At 40.7% G+C, this 17575-nt stretch overlaps 1 protein-coding gene across 6 annotated transcripts in view; it reads left to right on the top strand.

Annotated features, from left to right (window-relative positions):
- The first annotated feature begins 1999 nt into the window (after positions 1-1999).
- Positions 2000-17575, top strand: part of CLEC4D (C-type lectin domain family 4 member D) — a 37116-nt gene continuing 21540 nt past the window's right edge. For 4 of the 6 annotated variants that reach the window (XM_047065930.1, XM_047065932.1, XM_047065926.1 and 1 more), the window contains exons 1-2: positions 2000-2095; positions 6143-6199. The gene's annotated coding sequence lies outside the window, so the exon portion shown is untranslated. Of the gene's footprint in view, positions 2096-6142; positions 6200-11096; positions 11137-17575 lie in introns of those variants that run through there. The other 2 variants (XM_047065929.1, XM_047065928.1) reach the window with 2 other exon arrangements.

Below are 17575 nucleotides of genomic sequence, written 5' to 3'. Positions count from 1 at the left end.
GTTCTCTGTAACTCTGGTAAGGTCATTCAATTAATTCTTTTTTTTTTTAATTTGTTTAAATGTTTATTTCTGAGACAGAGAGAGACAGAGCATGAGAGGGGGAGGGGCAGAGAGAGAGAGAGGGAGACACAGAATCCGAAGCAGGCTCCAGGCTCTGAGCTGTCAGCACAGAGCCTGACGCGGGGCTCAAACTCGCAAACTGTGAGATCATGACCTGAGCCGAAGTCGGTCGCTCAACTGACTGAGCCACCCAGGCACCCCTCAATTAATTCTTATAATGCCATTATAAACTCATGGATTTAAATATTGGATGGGTGGCAATACATTGGAATTCTTCTTTTTTATTATTTTTTGATTTATTAAAGATCAAATAATATTATTTTTGACCAGAGAAAGACTCTTCAAGTTGACTTCTGAGTATTTCAGACACAATCTTGGAAGTATTTGATAACTTCCTTGCTATTTGGAGTGATTTGAGGTTCATTCCAGATTCCTTCCCTCAGACATGAAGTCATCTGTTTTTATGAGAAACTTGGCTTTCTCTTAGTGGAAAATAGCATTTCAAGACTACAGTCACCATGTTAAGGATGGTCATTGCTCAGCTGGAAGAAGCTGATTTAAAATTTTTTAATTTTTAAAAATTAATATGTTATGGATATATACTTTAAAAAATTTTAAGTGGTAAGTATTTTTTATTACATGTCATTGCTAATAAATAATATGTGCTTACTAAATACAGACACAAGCCAAATCCCTACTGGATTCAAGAAACACTTTCTTTCCCTTTGTTGAGAGACACCTTCACTGACGCCATGAAACCTTGATAATATTACTATTTTCTGTTGTCATCCTTAGGCAGTTCTCTCCATTACCTGAAGGCTTCTAAAAGTAATTCTAGGAGAGAGAAAAGTAATTTGAAGAGAAAACAGAATCTGTTTAGGGAGTGATAAAAACAAACAGAAAACTTTCAGTGAGGATCAATACTTTATTTATTTATTATTTATTTATTTATTTGGGGAGTGATAAAAACAGAAAACTGTCAGTGAGGATCAATGCTACATTTGACTTTCTTAAAAATAATCTTACCCTACGGCTAAGATATGAGGTCATACTGTTTGGCTTAATAAAATATTACAGCTTAAAAACAATTATCCTAAGAAACTGAATCCTTAATCTCTGAAGAAGGTCAAGGAAGAAACCCTGTGTCGGTCTCAGAGCGTGGCAGGAGGAAATGAGCAAATGTGGATACCCACCCCCAACGCAGCGCTGAGGACTTCGACTTCACTCTTGCCCTACTTCTCTCGCCTGGCTTTCTCGACTCTCTTACCCTTGTTCAAGTTCAACAACCGGTTGCCACTATTTGAGATACAGCCACGTGAGTCTCCCATCCTGGTTTGTTGGTGTTCTGGGCATCGCCACAATATGTGTGGTGCTTCAGTATGTCGGGTGGGCCAGCAGGTCGGCACTAATGGGGTCAGCGGAGGCTCCAACCAGGAAGTCATCTATTTCCAGCCACCTGCCACCAGACGGGAGCAGGCTGGGGTACACGCCCTGTTTTTCCCTAGGAGCGTCAGGCTCTTTGGGATGCCTGGGTGGCTTAGTGGTTAAATGTGTGACTTTGACTCAGGTCCATGATCTCAGTTCGTGGGTTCGAGCCCCACATCAGGCTCTGTGCTGACAGCTCAGAGCCTGGAGTCTGTGTCTCCCCCTCTCTCTGCCCCTCCCCCATTTGTGCTCTGTCTCTGTCTCTGTCTCTGTCTCTCTCTCTCTCTTTCTCTGCCAGACTCTTTTGGCACAAACCTGGCCCTCTTTTGCCAGTTGCCTTCCCTTTCCAGGAAGCTCAGGTAGCACTGCTCAAGGGCTGCAACTATCTCTTGCACAATCTGAACCAGTTCCTCTTTCAGAAGCTTCTCTTCTTCTACCAGCTTGCCCCCCCCCCCCCCCCCCGAGGATGCAGGCTTCTTATTAACTTGTCGTTCTCCTTCTGCTCCTCTTCAAGTTTCACAGACCAGTGAGCGACTGCATGCCTGCTTTCTGAGATCACGGCGTGGTACTTGGCTTCAAGATCCCGATGGAAAGCAGTCATTCACTGACGGTATCCTTCTCTCTCTTTTTCTCTTTCTGGGATTACCTGGACCAAATCCAACGAAAAGCAGCCAATCACAGCATTGGAACCAACAGGGCATGATTTCATCTGCTTCCATTACCTCCATCAGCCCTGAAATTAGGCCAGATATTCCAGTCTGAGGGGGTCATTTAAGTTATTCATCGAGATGAACCCTCGGGCCCGGAGCGCCGGCCCTGGGTCCCTTTGCACCACTGTCCGTGGGGTCCTGGATACATACTTTTAACTCAAATTCAGGACTGACCCTGCACTTTAGAATTGTGATGCAAATGTATTTTATTAGCATAACCATATTAATTCTTTCTTCACACCTTTGTCGCTTACACTAAACTTATCCAACAATAGTTGTGCTTAAATTGTTTTCGGAAAGCGATTTGTTATTCATCCGTGTGACTGATTTTCTGTGACTCTGTGCAAAGAGGCTATCGGCAAATGTAGGACCAAATACTTTTTTTCTGGAGCATTTAAAAATACTTTATTTTTATTTCCATAGTCTCTTTCCTCAAAAAATTAGTTTGTTAATTAATTAATTATTTAGAGAGAGCACAAGCAGGGGAGGGGCAGAGAGGGAGAGGAAGAGAGAGAATCCCAAGCAGACTCTGCACTATCAGTGCAGAACCCGATGTGGGGCTCGAAACCACCAACGGTGAGATCATGACCTGAGCTGAAATCAAGAGTCAGACGCCCAACTGACTGAGCCACCCAAGCACCCCCAAAAATTACTTAATACTGTAAAATTAAGCTTATTAAGTAACTTAATTAAATTGGGATGTTCCTAGCGTTCTATATAGTCCTTTGTTCTTGTTGCCATATGCAGCCATTCAACTTGGGGCCAGTAAAAACCAAATCGGAGGCGTGGTCTCCAGGTGACCCATAGCTAGTGAAGTCTCCTTTATTCCCTGGGGAATGAATCGTTTCGGTTCCTATCTCCCATCTCTGTGCTGAAATTCACAGAGACTGTGTCAAGTTGAAGAGAGTTGATACAGTTGATACAGTAAACTGTGGCAAAGACGCTGGTGGTGCTTGGTGTTAAGTTTTTTGGGTCTTATTTCTGTGAAAAGCTGTGAAAATGGGATCTTTCTTGCCTCCGGAGTCAATATAATAGATATTAGATACCCGAGTGAGTGTGAAACTGAACCCTTAATGAGTGTTTTTGAAAATGCTAAGATCTTCACATGCATTATTTCATTTCAAAGTCACTTCTGTATGAAATATGAAATATGTACGTTTTACTATTACGAAAAAAAATAATGCCAAAGTGTTGATGTCTTGCCCAATAGGTCCAGCAAATTCCTGTCCATCTTCAGGCCTTAGCTCGAACACCAGTCTCCATAATTTTATGATGACTGCTATCTTAGACAGGTGCTCATCTGCTATCCTCTTTTATAGGAGGAAATAGAAGAGAAATGGTGTGAACTATGGAGTTAGCATATAAAAGTCCTGGAAACACTCCCTGGGGATGCTGAACTATCACATCTAGAAAATTGTTTTCATAATTATTACAGTAAAAGAAAGGAGAGGCTTAGACTTCAATCTGTTATGTGGATGGGGGCTGAGGGTTTTAAATAAATCAAGATGATGAGAACTCATCAAGATGATTAGATGATTACGCGATTCTTTTAAGGCAGTGTGGTTTCTCTGAGTCATGCGTTTTCTTACTACAAGTGACGTTCAGAGTTGTGGAGAGTCTCTTGTTAATATCATTTGTTTTCTGAGAATACAGAAGATGGCCAAAAGTAGAATACGGCTTCAGTTCCCCACATGGTCAATCTGGAATATAATGAACAGTGATACATTTCACTTCAAAGAAATCAGATCACGTGTGGGTGGGAGGAAGTGAACACATTTTAAAGATAGCTTTTTGCCTGCCTATCTGCAATATAAATGATCTAGTTGTCATGTTCCCCCTGCAATTTTAACTTAATTACTAAGATGATTGTTTGACTCTTCTTTGTGAATTTCCTGACCAATTCAGAAGGGCTAGGTTGGTTCTTTTTTTTTTTTTTTTTTTTTTTTTTTTTTTTTTTTTTTTAAGGTTGGTTCTTGAAACACTGCAACCATCAGTGGAGTTCAGAGCTGAGCTCACCAGGGTATCAGTGAGTTCTCACTGCTTGGGAAACTGATGGCCTAACCTGGGCCTTATGACCAAAACTTTGGTGGTTTGTTGAAGGCAGCTCTAAAGGATGCAGTTATCACCAGGTGTACCAAGAAAAAAGTGTTCACCATTCAAATTAATTTCAGAATGGTGTCTTATTCAACTTTAAGAGGAATGTATGGAAGAATCTCAGGACTCTTCTTTATGGGACCACCTGCATCGTGAATCTTCAGAGTGGGGTAATTGTAGGATATGCAGGGTTTTTCCAACTAATTTTTGGTGGTACTTCTTTGTATTCATTTATTTATTTTATTTTTTAACTTGCATCCACGTTCCTTAGCATGTAGTGCAATAATGATTTCAGGAATAGAATCCAGCGATTCATCCCCTACGTATAACACCCAGTGTTCATCCCAACAAGTGTCTTCCTTAATGCCCTTGTCCATTTAGCCCATCCCTCCCCCCACAACCCCTCCAGCAACCCTCACTTTGTTCTCTATATTTAGGAGTCTCTTATGTCTTGCCCACCTCCCTGTTTTTCTTTTTGCTTCCTTTCCCTTATGTTCATCTGTTTTGTATCTTAAATTCCACATATGAGTAAAGTGATATGATATTTGTCTTTCTCTGACTAATTTCACTTAGCATAATACCCTCCAGTTCCATCCATGTAGTTGCAAATGGCAAGACTTCATTCTTTTTGATTACTAATACTCCATTTTATATATATATGTATATGTATATATATATATATATATATATATATATATATATACACACACCACATCTTCCTTATCCACTCACCTGTCAATGGACATTTGGGCTTTTTCTGTACTTTGGCAATTGTCCGTAGTGCTGTTATAAACATTGGGGTGCATGTGCCCCTTCGAAACAGCACACCGGTATCCTTTGGATAAATTAATTTTCGGTGGTACTTCTTTTTTTTTTTTAATTTTTTTTTTTTTAACATTTATTTATTTTTGGGACAGAGAGAGACAGAGCATGAACGGGGGAGGGGCAGAGAGAGAGGGAGACACAGAATCGGAAGCAGGCTCCAGGCTCTGAGCCATCAGCCCAGAGCCTGACGCCGGGCTCGAATTCATGGACCGCGAGATGGTGACCTGAGCTGAAGTCGGACGCTTAACCGACTGAGCCACCCAGGCGCCCCTGGTGGTACTTCTAAGTAACTGCCACAATAGTATTTTGTGATCTGTTCAGCAAATACTCATGTAGGCTGCAGCGCTTGGACGCTCAAGCTTGTATGGCAATACAGAATTTAATGTGTAATTCAGAAAACAAACAAGCGTTGTTGATACAAACTATGTCTAGCCCGTGCCTCATCTAATACTCATTCAGAAAACCTATGTTGCATGTTATGTGAACGTTTTCTCCTAGGGGGGTATAAAGTAGCCAAAAATCAGAGTTCCTGTTCTCGTACATATTATATTCGAATGGGATGAAACAGTAATTAAACAAATAAATACATCATGTATCATATGATAAGTGCTTTGGAGAAACATAAAAACGGGATGAAGAAATAGAGGGTAATGGAGGGATACTGATTTACATAGGTGCTTACTTAGGAAGCCTCTCTGTTAAAGTGACATTTGAGCGGCACCTTCAAGGAAGAAAAAAACTGAGCCAGGCAGACATCCGAGGGGAGGGTCCAGGCTAAGTCATGTTGAAAACAAAGACTCTAAATCTTGAAGATTGCTTCAAATAAAAGGCCACTGTGAGTGGATGTGTTTGCAGGGAGAAGGTCCCTGAGGTAGAGGGGCCAGATCATGTGATACTTTGTAGGCCATGATGAGGAGTTTTAAACGTTATTCTCGGTGAGATAGAAAGCCATTGAAGGCTTTTGAGTTGAGGAATGACAAGATTTCAATTTACCATTTTTTTTTTTTTTTAATTTTCCGGATATGAAGAGACCTGCAGCATAAGACTATTTCAGACAGGACACCAAGAGCTCATTTTTGGACATTGTAAGTACGAATTCCCTATGAAGTTTTCAAGTACAGGTATCAGGACTTAATTCTATAAAATTAAGGCAATGCTCTGCCTTGCAAAAATAAGAACTCAATCTGTATTTCTGGAATGGATAAATAAGTAGATGAGTATTATTTCTCTATTTTTATTTTATTTATTTTATTATTTTTTAATTTTTTTTTATTTCTCTCTTTAAAATACTAAAAGTTATTTAAAATCATCAGTGTGCATGGCACTCCACTCAGGAGGAGAGAAGGTTTAGATATACAAATTTTAGAATAAAATGTATACTAGTTTTTGTTTTAATTTTTTTTAACGTTTATTTATTTTTGAGACAGAGCATGAACGGGGGAGGGTCAGCGAGAGAGCGAGATACAGAATCTGAAGCAAGCTCCAGGCTCTGAGCTGTTAGCGCAGAGCCCGACGCGGGGCTTGAACTCATGGACCGCGAGATCATGACCTGAGCCGAAGTCGGACGCTCAACCGACTGAGCCACCCAGGCGCCCTTAATAGTTTTTAACAATGACTCTGCTCCTGGATAGAGATTATGAAATACAGTGATTCCAAGTGGAATAGTTTTTATGTTGAATAGGTGACCCTTGATGGCAGTGACTATACTGTATAAATCTCCATACAGTGCCTGTCTTATAGCCAAAACCTAGAACTTTTTACTAAGTAAGTGAAATAAATATTTTCCCTAACTTGTGCTTTTGAATTTTTCAGAGAAAATTTTAGTATTCTCTAAAATAATCCCCGTTTTATTGGCTTTCCATGCATGAATGAAGCAATTTTTAAAATTTTTAAAATTTATTTTATTTTTAAGAGTTTCTTTAGTTGTTTTGAGAACAAGAGAGGGCATAAGCAGGGGCAGAGAGAGAGGGAGAGAGAGAATTTCAAGCAGGGGGCTTGATCTCACCAGCTGTGAGATCATGACCTGATCCCAAGTCAAGAATCAGATGCTTAACTGACTGAGCCACCCCGCACCCTGAAGCAATTTTGTTTTTAAATGCAATTTTGGGTTTTTTTTGCCTTCTAAAATTGAGGTGTTTCTGTAATTTAGTTTGTACCTATGAGGTTTAAAAAAGGGGAATATTCGGGATGCAAATCACTGATTTTATTCTTTGTTATCAAATACAAAACAGAATTTATAAGGAGAAAGGTGTAGCTTGATTAAACCAAGAATCCTTACTTATTTAAACATTTTAATTGTCTTTTGTGCAAAGTGATCCAATCGAAAGATTTTGAGGTATCTATAACATAATGCCAGGGTGGGTATATGTAGGAAACAATGTGTTTTATTAAGATTTTTCTTTGTTTTCATATAATTTGGTGTTTATAGTTATAATGTACAGGGTTTTTTTTTTTTAATTGAATTATAAAGATAAAATTAGACCACTCTCCAGTAAAATCCAATAAAATAAAATTGCCACACATTAAAGAGATGTATGATCCAATGTTTAATTACTCCCTAAAAGATTTCATGTTGGGGGCACTTGGGTGGCTCAGTTGGTTGAGTGTTTAACTCTTGATTTCAGCCCTGGTCCTGATCCCAGGGTCGTGGGGTTGAGTCCCATGTCGGCTTCCACACTGGGCATCGAGCCTGCTTAAGATTCTCTCTGCCATTCCCTCTACTGATTGAACACTCATTCTCTCTCTCTTTTTTTTTTTATTTTTATTTATTTATTTATTTATTTTTTTAATTTTTTTTTTCAACATTTATTTATTTTTGGGACAGAGAGAGACAGAGCATGAATGGGGGAGGGGCAGAGAGAGAGGGAGACACAGAATCAGAAACAGGCTCCACGCTCTGAGCCATCAGCCCAGAGCCCGACGCGGGGCTCGAACTCACGGACCGCGAGATCGTGACCTGGCTGAAGTCGGACGCTTAACCGACTGCGCCACCCAGGCGCCCCTCATTCTCTCTCTCTTTAAAAGAAAAAAAAAAAAGATTTTATGCTGCCTTTGTCCAACTGGCTAATAATACGGATGTGCAGGGGCTTAAGCTGAGCCTTTTCACTTATCTAATTAGGCTTGTCTTTTCTAGGACAGAATAGAGTCAGAATACGTAAATATGACATATGTGTTTATTGAATAATAAAAATAATTTTCTGCTTTATCATTTTTATGTAATTTTCTGCTCTATGAGTTTATATATTTTATAATCTCTATCTCCATGGCACTTGTGAAGTGGAAATGAAGTCAACCCGATTGCGAATAGGTATGGTAGCAGAGCCTTGGATGTGTTGAGGATGTTTTCCCAAAGCACTGTTTACTGTGACAATTACATCTCTGGACACAAATAAAAATTTTATTATTATTACTATTTTAAATGTTTATTTATTGGGGCGCCTGGGTGGCTCAGTCGGTTAAGCGTCCGACTTCGGCTCAGGTCATGATCTCGCGGTTCGTGAGTTCAAGCCCTGCGTCAGGCTCTGTGCTGATGGCTCAGAGCCTGGAGCCTGTTTCAGATTCTGTGTCTCCCTCTCTCTCTGCCCCTCCCCCGTTCATGCTCTGTCTCTCTCTGTCTCAAAAATAAATAAAGGTTAAAAACAAAATAAATAAATGTTTATTTATTTATTTTGGGGGTGGAGGGACGGAGAGAGGGAGAGAGAGAGAATCTCAAGCATGCTCTGCATTCTCAACATGGAGCCTGACGTGAGGCTTGAACCCACGAACCGTGAGATCACGACCCGGGCCCAAATCAAGAGTCTGACACTTAACTGACTGAGCCACCCAGGTGCCCCACAAATGCAAATTTTAATATTCCTTCATGCTCAGTTACTTCTTGCTACTTTCGGCCCACCTAGCTGACCTTTTGGGATTTTGATACCTGACTCTGTCGTAGAAAGATTAACCTTTTCCAGTCCACTTTCTGGCATCTCAAAAATCTGACTAGTATACACTACAGCCAAGTAAATAAGCGAACCGTAAGCTGTGCATATTTTCTAAGACGATCTTTGGGCAATGGGAAACACGGAGGTGAGATGGGATGTTCAGGGCTATCCTCCTTAGCTCTCTGCTGTCTCTTTTCTTTTTGCATTTGTCCACCGAGAGCTTGGTAATCACGTTTGTGAATACCCAACTCTCTCTTCCTTTGTCTCTACTTGGTCTAGGCTGTAGAATCCAAGTCTGTCTCAAGGATTCGGAGTATGAACTGTGAGACACATGGCCTGGTTTTAGGAATCAAACCTTATTGACCGCAGAGCCCTAAGTTTAAGATCCGAATACTCTTGTGTCTGTGATCCCCCCAAGCTATCTTGGTTCACACTTAGGGAAACCTGCTTGTTCATCTCCTTCTTGGATTCTGTGAAATGCATGAACAGCCATCTTATACACTTATTTTTCTCTGGGAGTTTTTAGTAGGATTCTTTCTATCATTGGCAAATGAACAACCTTAACCTAATATACAGGTTATACAGACAATACAAAGTAGGAAAAGACCAATCGAGGAAGGATTAGAATGGAATATAAAAATATACAGTGGTTTGGGGGAATAGTTACAACCTGAAAATGGAAATTAAGTGTGTGCTACACTCTGAAAGAAATATAAGTGTAAGTGTCTAATGTCTGTTTCCAGTGGATTTCATCTTCCGGTGGTAGACCACAGCACTCATGGGAAGAAAAGTGGTTTTTACTGTTGGTCTAGGCGTATTCACTCATAACCACTTCTGGTTTACTCTGGCCTGTCTGACCTCCAAGAAGCATGCTGCCCCAGATTAGTGCTCTTTTTTTTTTTTTAATTATTTATTTCCTGCTTAAAAAAAATTTTTTTTAAAATGTTTATTTATTACTGAGAGACAGAGAGAGACAGAGCATGAGCAGGGGGAGAGCAGACACAAAATCTGAAGCAGGCTCCAGGCACAGAGCCTGACACGGGGCTCGAACTCACAAACCGCGAGATCATGACCTGAGCCGAAGTCAGACGCTTACTTAACCGACTGAGCCACCCACGTGCCCCCAGATTAGTGCTCTTTACTTACTCCACCAAAGAGGAAGCTGCGGGTTCCCATTGAGTCATTGGATTGTTGCTGTTGTTTCCATCCTGTTTGCCCATGTTGGTTTCCTCATCATCATTGTTGGTGTACATCGTTCCTCTCTCTGCCTCTTGCACACTCTTTTCTTCTCCTTCTACTCCTCCTCCTCCTCTTTCTTCTTCTCCTCCTCCTCCTCCTTCTTTTTTTATGATTCCCCTGTTTGATTTTCATACTAAACATGTCCTTATTTCTTGTTAGTCCTTTTAAAAAAATTTTAGTGTTTATTTATTTTTGAGAGAGAGAGAGAGAGAGACAGAGTATGAGCAGGGGAGGGGCAGAGAGAGAGGGAGACACAGAATCCGAAGCAGGCTCCAGGCTCTGAGCTGTCAGCACACAGCCCAACTCATGGACCGCAAGATCGTGACCTGAGCTGAAGTCAGACGCTTAACCGACTGAGCCACCCAGGCGCCCCCTTTTATTTATTTATTTATTTTTTAACGTGTTGACATTCACTTTCTATGTATACTACAGCTATGATCAAGTGCCCATGTTTTGTACAGAGGTCAACCCTAGTCAACAAACTTTTACATGATCACCACTCTTTTGGGCCAAAAGATGGGCTAAGATTATGTTTCCTTCTCTATAGGTCCCATGTCTTGATTCTGATTTGTTTAGAGGGGATTGCTCCTTTCACTAAGGTCAAATGGATTCTATTTGCTTAGATCCCGTTAGGTATTTTATTTTTTTTTAATGTTTATTTATTTTGAGAATGAGAGAGAACGAGTGGATGCGCGAAAGCAGGGGAAGGACAGAGAGAGAGGAGAGAGAATCCCAAGCAGGATCCGTGCTGTCAGCGCAGAGCCCGATGTGGGGTGCCACCTCCGGAACCGTGAGATCATGATCTGAGCCAAAATCAAGAGTCAGACCCTTAGCTAACTGAGCCACCCAGCTGCCCCACCGTAAGTTATTTTAACTCAAGCTGCGTGTTAATTTGCTTCCTAATTGAACTCTAGTTTCCCATGTAGCTCCCCCCACTCCCGGCATTGCCAATTGCTTTTTCTTGGATAACCTATTTCTTTTATGCCCTTATTTTTCAACCCTTCTAATTAACGTGTCTCTTACATGGCACTCAGCTTTAATTTGGTTTTCTCAGCGCCCTTCTTCTGCTGCCCCATAGTGGACCCGTTCCTCTTCTCAGTAACCACCCAAGGACTTCCCTGGCTGACTCTCCTGGTTACAGCTACTGTTTCTTGTATACTGCGTCTTTCTCTTTGTTGCTGTGGGTATGTCTCTTTGTCTGCCAACTTAAATGTGCAAATCACTGCACATTTTTCAGTAAAAATAAATCTGCTTCTGAGACTCTGGTGCCCAGCCTGGCGGGTAGGAAATTCGGTCTCCGTCGTGTTGGGCCTTTGTTCCCCCCACTGCAATTACAGGAAGATCCAAGAAGCTTATGTGTTGTCAGTAAAAGAGAGAGGGACTCTTGATCTTCAGTGCATCTTCAGTGGGGTCACCAATTCTTGTCCCAATGTTCCAGCCTGTGTGGGATCTGGGTGGTGGATGGCATCAGATTTTCTGTGACAATAGTCCAGTTTCTCTGGATGAACTCAACCGTTATTCTTCTCTGAGGTCTATCCACTTTGGAGATCTTTGTCAGGAGGCAGTGTCTAAGTTCTCAGGGTTACTGGAATTTGACAACTTTTGTTCATGTCAAAGTCTTTGAAAATCTTCCTAAGACTCTACCTCTTTATGTGCCCTTTAATTTTTTTTTAATGTTTTGTTTATTTTTGAGACAGAGAGAGAGCATAAGCAGGGGAGGGGCAGAGAGAGAGGGAGACACAAAATCCGAAGCAGGCTTCAGGCTCTGAGCTGTCAGCACACAGCCCGACGCGGGGCTCGAACTCACAGAACGCAAGATCGTGACCTGAGCTGAGGTCGGCCCGTTAACCGACTGAGCCACCCAGGTGCCCCTTTATGTGCCCTTTAGATTAATCACTCCAAGTATCACCATCTTCCGAAAAACAAAGGGGAAAAGGGATAGTGTTCGTTACGAGGAACTTTTTCTTTTTGGCCCCGTAGCACAAACCTTCCCTGAGGTGAGAAAACATAGGCCTGCTGGCCGATGAAGGTATAATTTCATTTATTTCTAGCAAACCAGTTACAGTGATAAGAAGTCACACCTCAGCTTCATTTCTTTCTTTTGAGGAGATCTGTATTTTGTTTTTCTCTCTGGAAGAGTGTAGGTTCCTTTCTTAATACTTTGAGTCTGTGAGCGTGAGTTTGTCATTTTTATCTTCTCCCTTTCATAACATTGTCTTAGAACAGGGAAGGAGAGAAATATCTTGTAAAATACCGAGTCTCTGTCACATTCGAAAGGGACTCTGTGTCATCTAATTGGTGAGTCATTTACTGACTATGCAACCTCATATTGTTCTCTGAATCTCCCGGCACGTGGTGGGAAAATGGTGGGGCAGACAACTCCTACTCACCTTCTAAGTCATTCCTTCCTTCCTTCTCATCCCTATGCCAGCCCCAGACTGGGTTATGTCCTCCCATTTTTCTTCTTTATGATCCAGGAATTCTTCATAGGCAATATTCGTTAAATGTGTAAGTATTTGTTGAAAATGATTTTCCGTAAGGCAAGGTCAACACTAGGAAGGCGGGTAATTTGGACCTATTTTGCCCACTGCCTTTTCCCCAGGGCCTGGGGAAAGTCCCTGGTACATAACAGGCACATTGTGGAATTAGTGAAAGGAGTAGAGGCTTTCTAAATATTTGCACCTAGGGGCGCCTGGGTGGCTCAGTTGGTTAAGCATCAGACTCTTCTGTGTGTGTGTGTGTGTGTGTGTGTGTATTTAATATTGGTTTTTTAGAGAGGGGGGCTGAGGGAGAGAGAGAGAGAATCCCAAGCAGGCTGTCAACTCAGAGCCTGCCACATGGGGCTCCAACCTCCAAAACTGTGAGATCATGACCTGAGCGGAAATCAAGAGACAGAGACTTAACCGACTGAGCCACCCAGGTGCCCCAAGAGTGGGACTCTTTGTTTCTGCTCCGATCATGATCTTACACTTTTTAAAATCGAACCCCCCGAGTTGGGCTCCATGCTCACAGCCTGGAGCCTGCTTGGGATTCTCTCTCTCTCCCTCTCGCTCTGCCCCTCCCCTGCTCTCTCTCTTTCTTTCTCAAAATAAGTAAATAAACTTAAAAAAAAAAAAAGATTTGCGACTAATCAAGTGATTCATTTTTATTTCCATCTCCTTCCTGGTTTCTTCCTGAGGGATTTCCCTGGTACGTTTATTTCCTATATATCTTTTTCAGGTTCATCTTTAGGATGAGTCCAAATACGTTGAAGGCAACGAACTGTTTCTTTGCTAAGTTTTGACACAAGATTTGAGGCTGAAATGTTTCTTTCACTTTCGGGCAATAATTCATCTGTGAGATACTGCCTGACAAAAGCCATTAAAAGGAGAATGGCAGAACCCAGAATCCCGTGGTGTGGAGGAGATGGAATAAGGCAAAAGCATGCACGGCTGAGAATCTTCTCAACTAACAGGCTTTGCAATAGAGCGCTGTGAAGTTTTGAATAGCGCACTATCCCGGATCCCTCACTCTAACAAACCTTTCAGGTTTACATTCCATAGAATCATTTTCATTTCTGGGCCTGGTTGCTGCGTGTTAGTTTGCTAATGTGAAAGGGTTCTCTGACCAACATCCTTTTTTTTAAATTTATTTTTAACGTTTATTTATTTATTTGTGTGTGTGTGTGTGTGTGTGTGTGTGAGAGAGAGAGAGAGAGAGAGAGAGAGAGAGAGAGAGAGAGAGACGGGGCAGAGAGAGAGGGAGACAGAGAATCCTAAGCAGGCTCCGCACTGCCAGTACAGACCCGGACGCGGGGCTCGAACTCACGAACCATGAGATCATGACCTGAGCCAAAGTCAAGAGTCGGTCAGCTTAACTGACTGAATCACCCGGGCACCCCTATTTTGATTTCTTTTTTGACTCATTGGCTAAAACATTATTTTATGGTATGTGAAGTATACCACAATAAAATGATAATGATAATTTCTTTAAATGAAATAGACTATATTCTGCAATCAAAAGACGTACAGTGGCTCAATGAATAATAATTTAAAAACTATATGCTGTGTGTAGCATGTAGTGTGTATGTATACAGGAGCATGTTGTTTAACCTCATACATTTGTGAACTTTTCAGTTTTTGTCTTGCAGTTGATTTCTAGATTTATGCCAATGTGGTCAGAAAAGATGGTTAATATGATTTCAATCACTTAAATTTATTAAGACTTGTTTTGTAGTCTAACATATGCTCTTTCCCGAAGAATTTTCCATGCACACGTGAGAAGAATGTGTATTATGTTGTTCTTGGGTGGAGTGTTTTGTAAAATGTGTGTTAGCTCCGTGTGTCATTTAAGTCCAGCGTCTCCTTATTCATTTTCTGCCTGGATGATCAATCTGTTGTTGCAAGTGGGGCGCTGAAGTCTCCTCCTATTATTGTATTGCTGTCTGTTTCCAGAAGTTTGTGTGTACCCTTTGGCCAATATCTCCCCACTCCCCCCCTTCCCAGCCCCTGGTAACCATCATCCAACTCTCTCTGTTCCTCAGTTTGTCATTTTTTTTTTTTAATTCCACAAACAAGTGATATCATACAGTATTTATCTTTCTCTGCCTGACCTGTTTCATTAGCCTAATGCCCTCAACGTCCATCCAAGGGGTTCCAAATGGCAAGATTTTCTTCTTTCTCATGTTTAAATAATATTCCATTGTATGTGTATACCCTATCTTCCTTATCCATTCGTCCACTGACAGACAGTTAGGTGGTTTCCATATCTGGGCTATTGTAGTAATGCTGCAAGGAACATAATAATGCAGATATCCCTAACGATATCCTAATTTCAATGTCTTTGGATATAAAACCGGAAGCGGTGTTGCTGGGTCATGTGGTAGGTCTATTTTTAGCGTTTTGAGGAATCTCCATTCTATTTTCCATAGCGGCATCACCAATTTGCATTCTTACCAACAGTGCACTAGGGTTCCCTTTTCTCCAAATCCTTCTCGACACCGGATATCTCTTGTCTTCTTGACATAATTGTCTTACCAGGTGTGAGGTGATATTTCATTGTGCTTTTGATTTGCATTTCCCTGATGATTAGTGATGTCAAGCCCCTTTTCGCGTGCCTGCTGGCCATTTATCTTTGGAAACTGTCTATTTTCTTTGGAAATTTGTCTATTTTCTTTGGAAACTGTCTATTCACTTCTTCTGCCCATTTTTAAGTCTGGTTGTTAGGGTTTGTTTGTTTGTTTGTTTGTTTTTGCTATTGAGTTGTAGTAATTCTTTATACACTTTAGATATTAATTCCTTATATGTGATTTATAAATATTTTCTTCCATTCTGTTGGTTACCTTTTCATTTTATTAACAAATGTTTTTGCATGTCTGGAAAAAAAAATCTGTTTTAAAAAGCAGAAAGCAGGGGTACCTGGATGGCTCAGTCGGTTAAGTGGCCAACACTTGATCTTGGCTCAGGCCATGAGCTCGTGGTTCCTGAGTTCAAGCCCCACATGAGCCTCTGTGCCGTGGTGTGGAACCTGCTTGGGTTTCTCTCTCTGACCCTTCTCCACTCCATGGTGTTCTCTCTCTCTCTCTCTCTCTCTCTCTCTCTCCCTCTCAAAATAAAGAAATAAACTTAAGGAAAAAAGCAGGAAGCTTTTAAGTTTGATGTAGTCCCACTTATTTATCTTTAATTTTGCTGCTTGTGCTCTTGCTCTGATAGCCAGAAAAATCACTGCTGACACCAACGTCAAGTTTTATCCCTATGTTTTTTTTCTAGGAGTTTTATATTTTCAGGTCTTTTTAAAGTCTTTAATCCATTGGGGCACCTGGGTGGCTTAGTCAGTTAAGTGTCTGACTTCGGCTCAGGTCACGATCTCAGTTCTTGAGTTCGAGCCCCGCATCAGGCTCTGTGCTGACAGCTTGGAGCCGGGAGCCTGCCTCGGATTCTGTGTCTCCCTCTCTCTCTGCCCCTCCCCTGCTTGCTCTCTGTCTCTCTTTCTTGAAAGTAAATAAACGTTAAAAAAATTTTTTTAAGTCTCTAATCCATTTTGATTTCATTTTTATTAGTGGTGTAAGTTAAGGGTAAGAACCACATTCTCCCACATGTGGTTATATTTTCCCAACACCATTTTGAAAGGACTATTCCATCTCTGTTGACTATTCTTGGCTCCCTTGTGAAACATTTGTTGACCGTATATGCAAGAGTTCTGGGCTTCCAATTCTGCTCCATTGATATGTGTGTCTATTTTTATCCCAATACCACTATTTTCATTACTATAACTTTGTAGTATAATTTGAAATCAGGGAGCGTGTTGCTCTGGTTTTGTTCTTTTTTTCGCAGGATTGCTTTGGCTCTTTCGGGCCTTTTGTAGTGTCATACGAATTTTATTATTGTCTTTTCTATTTTTGTAGAAAATGTCATTGGAATTTTGATAGGGATTGCATTGAATCTATAGATGGCTTTCAGTAGACTAGACATTTTAACAATATCAATTATCCGGATCCGTGAATACAAAGTATCTTTCCATTTGTTTGTGTCCTTAATTTTTTTCCTCAAAGTCTTGTAGTTTTCAGTGTATGGGCATTTTACTTCCTTGATTAGATTTATTCCTAAGTGTTTCAGTGGTTTTGATGCTATTGTGAATGGAATTGTTTTCTTTGTTCCTTTTTCAGATGTTTTATTGGTAGTGTATAGAAATAAAATGATTTTCTGTATGATAATTGTGTATGCGGCAACTTTATTGAATTTGTTGATTAGTTCTAGAAGTTTCTTGATGGAATTCTTAGGATATTTTGTATATAGGATCGTATATACAATCAAAAGCAGTTTTACTTCTTTTATCCCTTACATCCCAGGGATAATTCCCATTTAATCAGGGTGAATGATCTTTTTAATGTTCTGCTGAATTTGGTTTGCCATATTTTGTTGAGCATTTTTGTATCTATATGCATCAGGGATAATGATCCGTAATTTTCTTTTCTTATAGTATCCTCATCTGGCTGTGGTATCAGAATACTGCTATCATAATATAAGTTTGGTAGTATTTCCTCCTTTTCAATTTTTTGGAAAAGTTTCAAGATTGCCATTGACTCTTTAAATATTTGGAAAAGTTCACCAGTGAAGCCATTTGGTCCTTGGCTTTTCTTTGTTGACAGGTTTCTCATTACTGTTTCAATCTCTTTACTGACCTTGGTCTGTTCAGATTTTCGATTTCTTCATGTTTCTAGGAATGTATTTCTTCCAGGTTATCCACTTTGTTGGTGTATAATTGTTCATAGTAGTCTCTCATGATCCTTTGTATTTCTGTGGTATTACCTATAGTATCTCC

This window comes from Lynx rufus, unplaced genomic scaffold, assembly GCF_022079265.1.
Source record: "Lynx rufus isolate CCGP_SWC_20201006 ecotype Redwood Valley unplaced genomic scaffold, mLynRuf1.p SCAF_7, whole genome shotgun sequence".
Classification (NCBI taxonomy): Eukaryota; Metazoa; Chordata; class Mammalia; order Carnivora; family Felidae; genus Lynx; species Lynx rufus.
The sequence above is the reverse complement of the archived record's forward strand: the minus strand, read 5'-3'. Positions and strand labels throughout refer to the sequence as shown.